At 37.3% G+C, this 15,171-nt stretch overlaps 1 protein-coding gene across 1 annotated transcript in view; it reads right to left on the bottom strand.

The window, feature by feature from the left end:
• Positions 1 to 15,171, bottom strand: part of SOHLH2 (spermatogenesis and oogenesis specific basic helix-loop-helix 2) — a 68,835-nt gene that overhangs the window by 11,025 nt on the left and 42,639 nt on the right. The gene's annotated exons all lie outside the window — the stretch shown is intronic.

Consider the following 15,171-nt stretch of genomic DNA (forward strand, 5'->3'; position numbering starts at 1 on the left):
CTGCCACTTCTTCTTTGTTGGTTAGAATTAGGTCTAAAATAGTAGCTTTACTTATTGCTTCCACTACCTTATAAAGATTTTCTTTGTCCTAGATCTGTAATTTCATTAGTACAGGGAACTCCTGGTATCTTTGCCAATTCTCTACTTTCGCTCACTTGTGTATCCAATCACTTGCCAAATGTTGATATTTCTACCTTCAAACATCTTTTATATCCAACTTTGTCTTCTAATTCGTATGGTCACCACCCTAATTCAGACCCTCATTATTTCTTACATGGTCCTTCTCTTCCTGTCTCAAGTCTGTCCCACTCTGATCTGTCTTCCCCATAGCTGCCAAAGTGATTTTCCTAAAACACAGTGCAGACCTCATATAATTCCTCTATTATTCAATAAAATCCAGGGGCTACATATTATGTCTATGGTTAACAACTCCTGTTTGACATTTAAAGCCCTTCACAACTTAGCTCCAACCTACATTTCCAGTTTTATTACTTTTCATCTTTTCGGTCACTCTATGGTCCAGTCAAACTGTCCTTATTGGTCCTCATAAACACTTTACTTCCATTCTCCATGTCTTTGTAATGTCTGTCCTCCATACCTGAAATGCAGTCCACTCTCACTTCTACCTCTTCAAATCCTTCATTTTCTTCAACTCAATTCACCTTTTTCTACATGAAGGCCTTCCTAATCTCCTACCTACTACCTCCCACCCCAAAATTAAAATCACTTTATATCTATTTTGTGTTCGTGTATATATTTGTATGCACATATATACTCACATATTATATCCTCCTCTACTATACAAGCTCCTTGAAGACAGAGACTTTTTAAATTTTTATTCCCAGTGGCCAACATAATGCTTGACACATAATAAATTATTAATAATTGCTCATGATTTGATGGAAACTTTTCTTTACCAGTATCAGTCAGCAATTCATTTGTAACTTAAGTCTTACAGAATTGCCTGGGTTCCTGGAAAGGTAAATGACTTCCCCACTGTGTAGCTAGTACTTGTCAGAGGCAGGACTTGTACCCAGGGCTATTCTTTTTTTTTTTTTTAGGGCAATTGGGGTTAAGTAATTTGCCCAAGGTCACACGGCTAGTAAGTGTTAAATGTCTGAGGTTGGATTTGAATTCAGGTCCTCCTGACTCCATGATTGGTGCTCTATTCACCCCATGGCTATTCTTAACAGACATTATGACACTCATGTTCATTCTCTGTTATCTATCCAAGTATAGTCAGTCCTGACTCCAAGAATAGTCTACTATACCAAGCTCTTTTCCTTTAAATCATTATGGCAAATGAAGAATTCATCAGTGTCTCTGCTTTTGATAGAGAGTTCCAACAACTGAAATACTAATCAATAATCCATAATACCTATATACCATGTTCATGATTTGTTTTACGAATTTCTCATCTATTTCCTCCTTCTGCCCAGCTAGTCTATAGTATATTCCTGCAACAATACTACTGTTTCTAGGTTTTCCTCTCCCTAAGTGATGTTCATTTAAATAGAGTTTACTATATTATATTCCTTTCTGATTTGTGACTATTCTCACTAATCTTCTTAACATGATATTCAGGGGTGGCTAGGTGGCTCAGTGAATAGAGCACTGGCCCTGGAGTCAGGAGGACCTGAGTTCAAATCCGGCCCTCAGACACTTAACACAAAAACTAGCCATGTGACCTTGGGCAAGTCGCTTAACCCCAACTGCCCTCCAAAAAGCAAAAACAAAACACACACACACACACACACACACACACACACAACATATGCCATTCAACTGTCTTCTCATCTTTTAAAAATCTATTCTCAGAATCACAGTCCCAGAATTTGAGAGTTGGAAGGGATCTCGTGGCTTCTAGTCCAACTCATACTCAAAAGGTATGTGCACAATAAAACACTTAAATGATTCTATTCCTTTTGAACAAGGAATACTCTTTCCTAGTCATATATTTAGTCATAAGTCCTATATGAGGTCAAGTCTGCCTTCTTATATTAGGATCTCTAGTTCACTTTTTTCATTACCCAAAATTTACAAATTTATTTACATATATCTGCGACAAGTTTAATATTTCTATTGTGCTTGTTAGTCATTCTCATGGAAATATGTCTATTTTCTTTGTTAAGGGTTTAGTCACCAAGGACTGTTAAGTGAGACTTGATTTATTTATAGTGGGCAACTCACGTGGTGCTAGCTTGCCCTAAAGCCTTTGCTAGGCAATAAGAAGATTCCTATCAAAGCCCCAGTAGAAACAGAAGTTGCCATTGCTATTACCTTGCAGAGAACATAGTCACCATACATTTTGTACATCCTTTCTACCACTTCTATCATCTTTGGATGAAAGCCTCACATACACCGAACAAGAAGCAATCCTGAAGGAAATTTATTTAGCCATGACCTGAGAAGGGTCATTTTGCATTAGTAGAGAACAAATTATTATAATTTAAAAAAATACAACCTCAGAGTTCTAGAAGGGTAAAGTCTAAGAAAAATCTATTTCAAACCCAAATTAAAGCACAAATCTTCATTTATATAACAACACAACAAATGAACACCCAGCCTCCCTTTGAAGGCTTGTTGTGACAGACCTCACTATCTCTGGGGATAATTATTTCTACTTTTAGGTAACTATGCTGAGTTCAGAGTTGCCTCAATGTAGTTCCCTACTCTTTGATTACTGGCCTGCAGTCTAGAGCTAAAAAGAATAAATTTAACTTCTCTTTCATGACAGCCTTTCCAAAATTAAAAGACAGATATCATTTTCTACTACTTTCTCTTCTCCAGGTTTTACCTCATTAGCTTCTTTAACTGTTACTGTTTGACATAGTTTTGTGATTCTCCCCATCCCGGTTGTTCTCTTCTAAATATTCTCCATTTACTGTCCTACCATGCCACTGTTTAATATGGTTTTGAATGTCTTCTCCATTTTGATTGTTCTGTTCCACATATGCTGCAGTTTGAAATTTTTCTTAAAATGTGGCCCCCCAAACCAAGTATGGCAATCTAAGGATGTTTTAATCAGGGGAGAATATAACATGCAAATAATCTTTACACTGGAAACATAAGGAAGGAAGGAAAAGGGAAGGAAAAGGGAAAGAAGGAAGGAAGTTAGGAAGAAGGAAGAAAAAAGGAAGGAAGGAAGGAAAAGGGAAGGAAGGAAGGAAAAGGGAAGGAAGGAAGGAGTCTGACATGGCTTTTTATTAAAGAATCTGTGCTGGATTATAAGTGATCTATTAGCTCTATGGTAACTAGTAAATAAAATATACAAAAAGTTATGCTGACAATTTAACCCTATGGAATCCTATTATTTTACATCACACAAATCTGTCTGGTGTCCTTTGGCCATTAGGAAATTAGGAAAGAAGAATGATGCTTTCCATTTATTTCTCACTTAAAATACAAATATTGACAATTTGTACAAGAAAAATGATCTTTAAAAATGGTCTGACATGTATTTGCACAAAGTTAATTCTGAAACACCTCCTTGAATGTGATCAGTTTGAATGTTTGAGGCTTTCAAGCAATAGCCCTTTACATGATTCAAGAGCAACATATAGAGGACAAAATACAAAATAAAACTATCATGGGAAGAAAAATGTCAAAATCTATGTACAACAAAAGAAAATGCAGATGCAGAATTAGGTAACAGGTATAAGAAACAACACTGAACTTAAGTTTGGGGGGTACTGATGTTTGTCTTGATTTAATCATTTCAGTAAAAAAAAAACCCTAAACCATTATCAGTCAGAAACTATCAAGTACATAAACCACAATTCTTTTTTCAATTCTTCAATCATTTAAAAAAAGTCTCTTAAGAATGTAAATGATTTTAATTCAAAGAAAAATAGGGTCCTTTTGTCCATAAAAAGGACAAATCTAGAATACATATTGCAAGAAATAAGTAACTAAGGAAAATAAGCAATCTTGAAATATTATATTCTAAAAGGCAAAATGAAAGAGATTACAACCAAGATTAACTTATTCTCTAAGTTACAACTGAGTATAATTTTACAGAGGAAAAGCAGTCTTTAAATAGAGAACTTTCAAGCACTCCAGATGAAAGGACAAGAACTGAGTAGAATCTTTGAAACACAAGCACAGGCAGCTAGTTGACACAGTGCATAGAATGCCAGGCCTAGAGTTAGAAAGATCTAGTTTAAGTCTGGTCTCAGACACTTATTAGCTGTGTGACCCTGGGCAAGTCAATTAATCTCTGTTTGTCTCAGTGACAATAATAGCACCTAACTCCCAGGATTGTTGTGAGGTTCAGAATATTGGCAAAGTACATAGCACAATGTCTGGTACACAGTAAATGTAATATAAATGTTGGCTATTATTTTTATTATTATTATTACATGAAGCAAGACACGATGTAGTTGATGGAAGATTTCAATTGTCCAAGCATCTGCTGTAACTCCCCTTCTGATAAGAGAAGAGCAGCTTATAATTTTTTGATTTGCCTTAGTGATAATCTTTCAAAAGGTAAAGAAACCAACAAAACGGAATTTCATTTCTGGACCTAATTCTTATTAAAAGGAAGGAACTGATTTGATTAGGTTTAAATAATGGGAACCATGGAGAGAAGTGACTTTCCTTAATTCATGATGGAAATGGAAAGGAAATTAGTCCATTGTTGGAAATGTACCCCAGATTTTGGGAAAGCAGATTTTATAGGGTTCAAAAGAAAGATAGGCAAGATCTTAAGAACTAAGATGCTATTATGGAAGTTTGTCCACCAGGCATGGGAGATGCTTAAGAATGAAATTCTGAAGACAATTCCAATGAGGAGGAAAGATGGTTGTTGTTTGAAAAGATATGAGTGAGTTTTGTTCCTATTAAAATAGCAACAGGAATGCTAATAAAACTAAAGACAACAAAAAGGTTTTTTTGGTTTGTTTTTTTAAAGATAAAGAGAGTAAAAAAGAGGATCAAAGAACAAATAAAACTTAGAGTGGATAAAATAATTGACAGCACAGAGTGTTGCAGCAAGCACCCCAGCGTCCTCAGGGTGGTTGCCAACACAGGTTCTTAGATCTGCTTTTCTAAAGGAAAGCAACTCAAAATGGGTTAACAATCTTGCTTTAATCAATCAAACATATATCGTTTACCTAGTTCAGGGGAAAAAGGTCAGCACCCTGAACTTCAGAGTATACAGAGGTTACAAGCAGAAGTTACAAGACAGAGAAATATTTCAGCAGTCTTCCAAACTGTCCAACCATTACATACATCCATATCTAATCAGTTACCAGAGAGGGAAGCATCAACATCTGGGTTTTCAAAGCCGGGGGGCTCTCAACAGCTGCCCAGAATCTCATCTGATCAAATCACACAACACTTCTCAAAGTGAGCCCCAAAACAAAGTCTCACATCAGAGATTATATAGTCTTCTCCTGGGTCAGAGAATGTAACAACCCTCTTGACCCACTGCCCAATCACAAAGCACCAGGGTGTGGGCGTTCCTGAAAAAACAAGCCTCCCACCACAGGCTCGAGGTGCATTAACCTAGGGGCAGGGAAGATCTTAAAAATTTACATTCCTATAACACAGAGCAGCTTAATTTATATTTTGTTTCTTTTTTCCCTGTCAAGAATAACAATTCTTGTACCAGAGATGACAGAACAAGCATGACTAATAGAGTCAATATCCAACAAAAGGAGACAGTAAGAGATCACCCAGCTTCTCCTGGGCCAGATGAATGACATCATCAGGTTCTAAAAGAACTAGTAGATGTGATTGCTGAGTGACTATCAATGATATTTGAGAGATCATTGAAAAAAAAGATATATCAGAAGGCAAATGTTTTTCTAACTTTCAAAAAAAAGTGGGGGGGGGGGGAAACAAACCTGTAAGCTGTATGTCAGTGAGAATGACTTCAATACCTGGGAAAATCTAGAATGGATCCTTAAAGACTGGTGAACACATGAAAAAGGAAGCTATGATTTCAAAGAGCCAACATAGTTTGATCAAGACTAAATCAAACACTCTAACCTAATTTCCTTTTTTTGTAAAAAATTACTGAACTAGTAAATGAGAAATATTGTGGATGTAGTTTACCTTAATTTTAGCAAAGGTGTATTTAAATATCTCCTGTTGACCTTGGGGAGAAGATGCAGAGATATTAATTAAAGGTGAATAAAAACAGATTGCTTCAGAACTTGTAGGATGGCTGATATCAAAGAGCAGTTGTTGATGGTTCAAAGTCAGTTTGGCAGAAAATCTCTAGTGGAATACCCTCAGGGATCCGTTCTTGGCCCTGAGCTGTTAAACATTTTTATCAATGATGTACATAAAGGCATGAATGGAATGCTCATCAAATTTACATATGACATGAATATGGGAGATTTAGCTAACACACTGGATAAAAGAGTTAGAATCTAAAAGTGTTTTGACAGGCTAGACTCTGGCCGCTAGAGTACTGGAATGAACTTAATAAGATGAAATTCATTTTGGAAAAATATTAAGTCTTACTCTTGGGTACAAACAAATAAACTTTATAAGTACAAAGTTGGTGAGGCAAGGTGAGGTGGCAGTTATTCTGAAAAAGATCTAGGGGTTCACACAGACTACAAGCTCAATATGAGTCAACAACATGATATAGTAGCAAAAAAATAAGCTAATGAAATTTGGGCTACATTAAGAGCCTCTAGGAATAGGGAGATAATAGTCTCACTCTACTCTGCCCTCATCACACCTCATCTGCAATATTGTGTTGAATTCTGGGCACAGGGATTTAAGAAGGCTACTGATAAGCTAGAAAGTATCCAGAGGATGGCAACTATGTTGATGAAGTGCCCTGAGTTCACTCAGGTGTTTTGGTTGAGAGACCTGGGCATACTTGGCCTGAAGAATAGAAGACTCAGGAAGAACAAAAAACACTGTCTTCAAGTATTTGAAAGGCTGTCATATGGAGAAAAGATTAGACATGTTCTGTTTGGTCCCACAGAATGGAACCAAGAGCAATAAGTGGAAATTGTGAAGCAGCCAAATTAGGCTTTATGTCAATAAAAATTCTCCTAACAATTCAAGCTGTCCAAAAGTGGAATTAGTACCTTGAGGACAAGTGTAACGGGTGGTGACTTCCCCCTCCTTGGAAGTCTTCAAGAAGAAGCTAGATCATCACTTGTCAGGAATATTATAGTGGGAATTCCTTTTTTGTATGAGTTGGATTAGCAGGCTGCTGAAATGTCCAACTCTCAAATTCTGTGCAATTCTTTTGCAATTCAGAAAAACCCAGAAATATTTTTTTTGGACTAAAAGAGAATGAAGTAAATTAAATAAGAAGAACATTTTATGTAATTAATACGATATAGTAAAGGAAAATAACTTTCAATGACTGATGAATGGAATAATGTTTGACTACTCTAGAAAACTCAAGATGAATGATACTTCTACTTTGACAGAGGTAACTGACTAATGGTACACAATGAGAGATGTTTTCAGACACAACCAACACATGAATTTCATTTGCCTGACTACCCTTATTAATTATAAGAGAAGACTTTTATGGGGAGGAGGGAGAGTTGTAGGGGAAAGGAGAGGAAAAAAAATCTTTTTAAAAGAGTCTCAATGAAATATTTTTAAATACATAGAGCTTTACAGAAGGAAGTTCCAAGGAAGACAGAGAAGTGGGACAGTGCTGATTCTCTAAAACACTCAAATAGATCCATGTTTTCACCAATTATGGGGTTTCTTCCAAAGAAGTAGACTGTAACCTATCCATGCCGGCCTATATACTGTGTGGCTCCTGTTGATGTCCTCCCAAAAGGTCCCTATCCAGCAGAGATTTTTAATGTGTGTGTGTGTGTGTGTGTGTGTGTGTGTGTGTGTGTGTGTACCCCTTTGGCAGTCTGATAAAACCTATAGATTTCTCAGAAAAAAAATGTTTTTTTTAAATACACAAAGTAAAAGAGGTTTATAGAAGAAAAAAAGTACACTGAAAATTATCAAAATTTTCTTCCAAAGTTCAGGGAACCCAGTTAAAAGCACCTGTTTTAAAGGGTGCACCCAGTAGTATATAAGAAGCCTTCTTTGCTTTCTCCCAACATCATGAGGGTACAAATAGAGTACTCTGGCTATCTACCCATTATCCCTAGCTCCTGTCATATGACTAGTCCATCTCTTCCTGTCACAAAATCCCTTGACAGCATGCTTTACCAAAGTTCTCCAGTGTTTCACACTGGTTATATGTCGCAGCCTGTTGACAAAGACCATGCACCTTTCCATTGCCCTCTGGTTGATGATCATCAGGAGCATTCCATATTTCACAGCCACAGCAATATCAGGAAAATATTAGTACTGAAAATATGAACCACTGCTGGTCCATGTTGTTTCTGCTGTATTAAATTTCACATACATTTTTAAAAAACATAATGTATGTAACATAAACATAGCTTCATATGTAACCCCCCCTTCTTGTTTTTGTTTGGAAATATTTATATTTTCAGATGTTTTTATACTTCACAATAAAAAATAAAATTTAAGAATTTAAGAAAAAGTTTAGATGTGAAGGAGAAGAAAGTAATGAATGAGCTAGATGAGGAAAAAAGGAAAAGGCAAAGTTTCTTTATGTATTTAAAGGATACATATGTTCATAGATAGATGGCAAGGAGCCCAAAAAGCACCATATTAACTATTACAATAGGGTTCAACTTTACTTATTTGCTTCCATTTAAGGAAGAGAGCTTAAAGGTTTATCTAGCCCAATATCCTCATTTTACAGAATGGGAAATGACTGATAGTGACAGAATCAGGATGAGAGCCTGGATCACTACATCCCCAGAGCATGGCTCTTTCTATAAACCAACATCCCTTTGGAAATTCCATAATAACCAATATTATAACAGATGATGAAAAGTAATTAGATTTTTATTCATTGGAATAATTTAAATAGAGCCAAAAGGCAGAGATTGTACAAGAGAACCTCTCAAGAGCCTTCTAATTATTTCCTAAATTACAATTCACTATCATAATTTTTATGTTAGTTGTAGATAACAAAATTAGAGCACAAGGACTTAAAACTAAAGGGCTGGCAGCAGAACCTTGTAACTTGAGTATCTATTAGAAATGAAAATAAAAGGGCGGCTAGGTGGTTCAGTGAGTAGAGCGCCAGCCCCGGAGTCAGGAGGGCCTGAGTTTTGTTCCGGCCTCAGACACTTAACACCCACACAAAAAAAATCTAGCCGTGCAACCTTGGGCAAGTTACTTAACCCCAATTTCCCTCCAAAAAGGCAATAAATAAATAAATAAATATAAATCAACCAGGGTCAGCAGGCTTAGATTCAAATCATGCCTCTGATGTGGACCTCCTGTGTGACTGTGGGCAAGTCACTTTGATGTCTAGACCTCAGTTTTGTCATCTCTCACGTGGAGGGTTGGACTACATGGTTTTTGAAGTCTCTTCCAGTTTTAGATCTATGGTGTTATAATCTCTTCATCAAAGGAAAGAGGCCTTATAGGTGATCTTCCTAACACTTCTCATTTGTCATTTGTGCCAAACTTTCCAACCTTATCTTGAACCAATCTACTATTTCTCAACACAACTTCTGCAAACACTGCTACAGTTAGGTTTAATTCCTCTTTTTTCCTTCCCTCCAACACTTCTAGTCAAGGTGGACTTTTTTTTACCATCCTTTTTTCTCTGTCTCTTGAAATTATAACTCTTGAAGCCCTGTTTTGTTGAACTTGTTTTGTTGAATTTAAGTATCATTTTCTCCATGAAACCTTTTAGGACAATTCCTGCCCACATTGGACTGTTTTGTCTGCACTCGTTATTATAATTAGTATCACATAACCTTGAATCTTAATATGTACTATCTTGTATTACTCTTCAATTATCTAAAATATGTTCCCTTACAGCTAGTTAATCTCCCTGATTTAAGGTGGAGGTGACTTCTATATCCCCTGCAGAAGGATTCTGGGTACTTAATAGATGCTCAGGAAGAAATTAAATTGCTTTTTCACATATTATGTGAAAATAAGTATTTTTTTCTAAGTTCCTCCTTTTACTAATAATTAGTTTTTTTTTAAATTTTCATTGTTTAAGGAATGTAAAGGTTTTGTCTGGTCTGCTCTAACATTTCCTTTGGGAGATTATTCTAGAATATTAGTACTGAATATTGTCAACTCTCTGAATACCTCAGGTTTAAAGCATTATCTATGGAAAGCAATTTTAAAGAATCGATATTACTTTAGATTTTGTGTAGGAATAGATATCTATATATAATGGGGTAACTGGCCAGCAATGCCTCATTACTAAGAGCATGTACAATATTAGCATGCTGTCAAAAAACTAGTATTTTTTTTCTCTCTCTTATTTCAGGTTACATTTCCAAGTCAGTTTTCTGTCATGCTTCCTTACAAGTCAGACTAGTCTCTTTGCTATAACTTTTGTTGATCTGAATGTTTTATGTACCAAAACGTGTTCTATTACTGTACCTAGCATTAGTATTGCAGACAATAAGAGAAGTGTGGATTTTACATCACTAAAATGCGGGTGCATCACTCATAAATGCTTTTTCCTTTAAACAGAACCAGACTGCTTGCCTTCTTAGAAGATACTTGTGAACTGCAGATTCATAGGTTATGGCTTGACTTCTGGTCTAGAAACCCCGAATAACCAGATCCAAGTATTTAATCCCTTTTGGGAGCCCTATACATGTTTGGGGCTTACCTAACCCTGCTTGTCCTGTTGTTAGTAAGTTTGGAATTCTATTTGGATATCACATGAAGTGGCGGGGATCCACTGGGGAAATTAATTTCAAGTGCTCTCTGTCTCTGGGGTAAATTTATCTGAACCTCTCTTGACCAAGATGGATTCCCCATGTATTTCAAGGTTCTCTGGAAAATGTTCTTCCAAGTGTCCCACATTGTAGAAACCCGAGAAGAATTTTGCAGAATTAAACTCCGTCTGTGAGCATGGGTTCAGAGGAGGGGTAATGTGAGGACTTGATGAAAGAGGAATAGAGGGGGCGGCTAGGTGGCGCAGTGAGTAAAGCATCGGCCCTGGAGTCAGGAGGACCCAAGTTTGGTTCTGGCCTCAGACACTTAACACCCACACAAAAACACTAGCCGGGTAACCTTGGGCAAGTTACTTAACCCCATTTGCCCTCCAAAAAGCAAAAAAAAAAAAAAAAAAAAAAAAAAAGAGGAATAGTGTCCCAATTCTTCTTGGACCAGTGCCAATTTGCTGTAGACCTCAGTCCCTGACTGAGCATACCATACAAACATCCCTAATCCCTATAGGTGGAATCCCACATATTCCAGGAATCTCTATAGGATACAAGTTCCCTCACACCCCCCCAGGGGTAATAAACTAGATTTTCTTTGCCTTTTTCTAGGTTTGTTTTTTTTTTTTGCCTTTGGGTTATGGAAAGGCCATTTCCTGTTCCAAGACAAGCTTTCATTTTGTTCTAAGTAAGCTACTGATAAACACTGTAAAATATTCTTTATTGAATCTGCACAACTCTGTATTTATGGGTCATTGTGCCTATTACCTATATAAGTAGAATTATGTAAGAACTATGCCACACTCACTGTTTTGAGACTCTTTCCTATATGGTACAGGGGAAGTGAAAAAAAAAAACTGCTTATGCCTCCACAGGACACCAGAGAAGTAAAATGGATTTAGGATATGGACCATTGTGCTTAAAATATATCCTCCAGATAGCTAAGTGGTGCAGTGAGTAGAGCGCCAGCCCTGGAGTCAGGAGGATTGAGTTCAAATTAGGCCTCAGACATGTGACACATATTAGCTATGTGACCTTGTTCAAGTCACTTAACCCCAATTGCCTTGCCTTCCCTCCTCCAAAATAAAATATATCCTGGCTGACTTACCAAGAAAGGCAAATTTTTAAATGGGGCAAAGAGTATAATATGGGAACTGGCCAATGAGGGCACAGTACTTCAAGCAAATGCAATATCTGCCCCCACATGTCAACCTGCAGGCATGGTGAGCCTATTTCCAAAAATGCATAATTGATGGGACTTTCCCTGGGTTCAGAGTATGTGCATACATATTCTGTTTCCTGGTGGTTTATTGTATGGTTACAGAAAACCTTTTGATTAGCTGCTGGTACAGAACTTATTGTGCACACAAAATTCTTGAATGGACTAACTCTTTCTCTCTTCCTTGGAGACTTTCCAGAGAGGAAGAAGAAAAATATTGAAAGTCTTTGGTTTGGGGAGAGGTAGTAGTAATGATGGCAATATCCTGCTGCAGCCAACTGCCTCTTCTCCCCACGCAGCCACATAATCCTAGCTACTATTGCCACCCCTATTTCTGTGTGCAGTATGTATTCTTTCCTGATCCCAGGTAACTGAGTAGTGAAGATGAAATGTTATGACCTTATAAACTTCAAAAGGTCAGAAGAGTTACCACTGGTCTAGCAAATAGAGTCCACTGCAGAGGATGATATTAAGCTGCAGCAGCCAGATCTAGTGAGGAACCAGTGCTGAGGAAGAATCTGCTTGACTCGGCTCAGCAATGAACGGATCAAGCAGCTGAGAAGCCAGTCCTATAGCAAGGGGCTGATATGTTTATCAGCCATGCCACACCCAGAAATGAACTTGGTAGGGAGAATGGCTGGTAGTCACCACTCTTCCTAGGAGCCAAGGAGGCAGAGGATGAGAAAGGACTCCCAGTCAGAGAGTTTGGACACTTTGATTCTTGCTATATCTTCTCAGCAAATATTCCTTTGGAAAAACTAATCAATGTTAACTAATTAAGTGACATTGAGGAGCTGTTGACTGGTGACTGATACTGAAGGAACATGTTAGGTGGGGAGATATGAGCAACAGTATTAGAGAAAGCTTATTTTAATACTTCATGATTACCTCTAGAACCCTAAAGGGAAATGTAATGAGTGATGTTCTGGAAACCCAATATACTGGCACAAATGTAGACTATGAGAATGAACCTCAGAGCATATGTTGCATGTGTATTACTATTTAACAAATATCTGTCAAGCATCTATATGAAACAACATAAAGATTCAAGGACCTGGTATCAGAAGGTTTGAATTTTGCTCCATTTACTTATTACCTGTATAACCTTGAACAAATTATTTAACCTCTCTGAGCCTCAGTAAAACTAAGGGGTCAGGCTAGATGACCTCTAAAATTCTTTCAGCGCTAAAATATTACAATTTTTGCATACAGTATTTTGCTAAGCCTTAAGGGAGATACAAAAATATATGAAATGGTCCCTACTCTAGAAGAACTTAAAATCTTGTGTGGTAGAAGACATACAAACATGAAAAACCATTACCATCTCTTAGAAGGGATGTTAGAAGGTGGCATAATTTTGGGAAGATAAAACTGAAATGATTAGAGAAGAAGATAAAATAGTGTAATGGGAATGTAAATTTAAACATCTTCCCTGCCCCTAGGCTAAAGTGCACCTGGAGCCTGGGGTGGGAGGTTTGTTTTTTCAGTAGATACTTTTTGATTGGCCAGTGAGTCAATGGGGTTGTTACATTCTCTGAGCCAGGAGAAGGCTATATAAGCCCTGATGTGTAGCTTCGTTTTGGGGCTCACTTTGAGAAGTGTTCTGTGATTTGATCAGATGAAACTCTGGGAAGCCATTGTCCAGAGCCCCCCGGCTTTGAAAAACCCAGATGTTGTTTGGTATGGATGTAATGGTTGGACAGTTTGGAAATCTGTCTACTTGATCTGTTTCTGTCTTGATAATTCTGTCTGTATAATCTGAAGTTCAGGGTGCTGACCTTTTTCCCCTGAACTAGGTAAACAATACATATTTGACTGATTAAAGTAAGCTTGTTAACCCATTTTGAGTTGCTTTCCTTTATCAAAGCAGATACAAGAACCTGTATTGGCAGACACGCTGGGGTGCTTGCTGCTACAAATAGTATGCAAATAAGTGTGATATTTAGAATATGATCAAAAATCAGCATATATGGAACAGAAAAGGGAGACTATGGAGAGTTAGGAAGAAGATGCATCAGTGTGATAGAGACATCAGGGAAGGTTTTGTGAAAAAGGTGGTCCTTGAACTGAGCCTTGAAGCATTGGTGAAATTTAGAAAATTAGAGAAATGGGGGCATTCCATGTGGGAAAACAATATGAGCAAAAGCAAAAAAAGAAACAGTATGTGGTTTATATAAGAACAGTGAAGATAAAAATTACTTGACTGGAGAGGAAAGCATGTGTTGGGGAGTGGTAGGAGATAAGATTTTCTACATCAGGCAGTAAGTAGACAGGAAAGTGGGTAGAAGCAGAGCTGGTTCACAAATGTATTCTGTATCATAGAATGCTTTATAAGGCTATTGAAAGCAACTTCTCCCTAAAGAAGCTTTTTCAGAAATTTAGCCAAGATTGGCTTAGGCTAAAAGACACTCAGGAAAATGTTTGGTAAGCCTGGTGACATAATGGCATAAATTTTACCCCAACACAATAAGACAGAAAAACATTTCCTTTAATTCCTTTTCTGAAACGGAATTTTGTTATCCTGCAATAGAGCTTCCTGGTAGATTTCCCTGTTTCTAGTTTCCCCCTTTTCTAGTGAAGTTTTCATATTTTTTAAGGCTATCATATTAATGTTTGACCTGCACAGATCTTGTTTTGTATGTTGTCTCCCCGTTAGGCCACCAGCCTCTTGAAAGTAGCAAGTGTTGAATTTTTTTTTTTTGCTATTTGCTTTTTATTTACTTTTCTTTGTTATCTCCAGCACTTAGCATAGAAACTAGAACATGGCCGGCACTCAAGAAATGCTGCTGCCTGACTTTCAGCCTGCCGTTCCTCTCCTCAAAGTTTAAATGCCTTCCTATTTTCTATTGTATCGAATGTAAATCAAATATATCTTCTGCCTTGTTTTCCAGGATCTCTATGACTTGAACTTTCCTTCCAAAGCCTCAGATACTTTACAAATAATAAACACAGTCATTATCTTCCATCAAAATAAGCACTCTGGGCTTCATGATTAGCTTAACCATTGTTTCTTAAAATAGACCAATTTAAAAGCCCAAGAACTCTGACCTCCAGCTCCCACCCCAGAGTGATAGTGTTCTAATAGGTAAAAGTATACCAACCATATCTAGCTATCCCCAGCCAACTGATGAAGCTTTACAGTCATGTCCTATATGTGGATACTCCCTTCTGTTACCTCAACTCCTTCTCCCCATCCCCTGCAAACATATATGCTTTTTCCTC

Source organism: Petaurus breviceps, unplaced genomic scaffold, assembly GCF_028583685.1.
Source record: "Petaurus breviceps papuanus isolate PSGF00001 unplaced genomic scaffold, PetGlider_PUasm1.0 91133, whole genome shotgun sequence".
In the NCBI taxonomy this organism is placed as follows: Eukaryota; Metazoa; Chordata; class Mammalia; order Diprotodontia; family Petauridae; genus Petaurus; species Petaurus breviceps.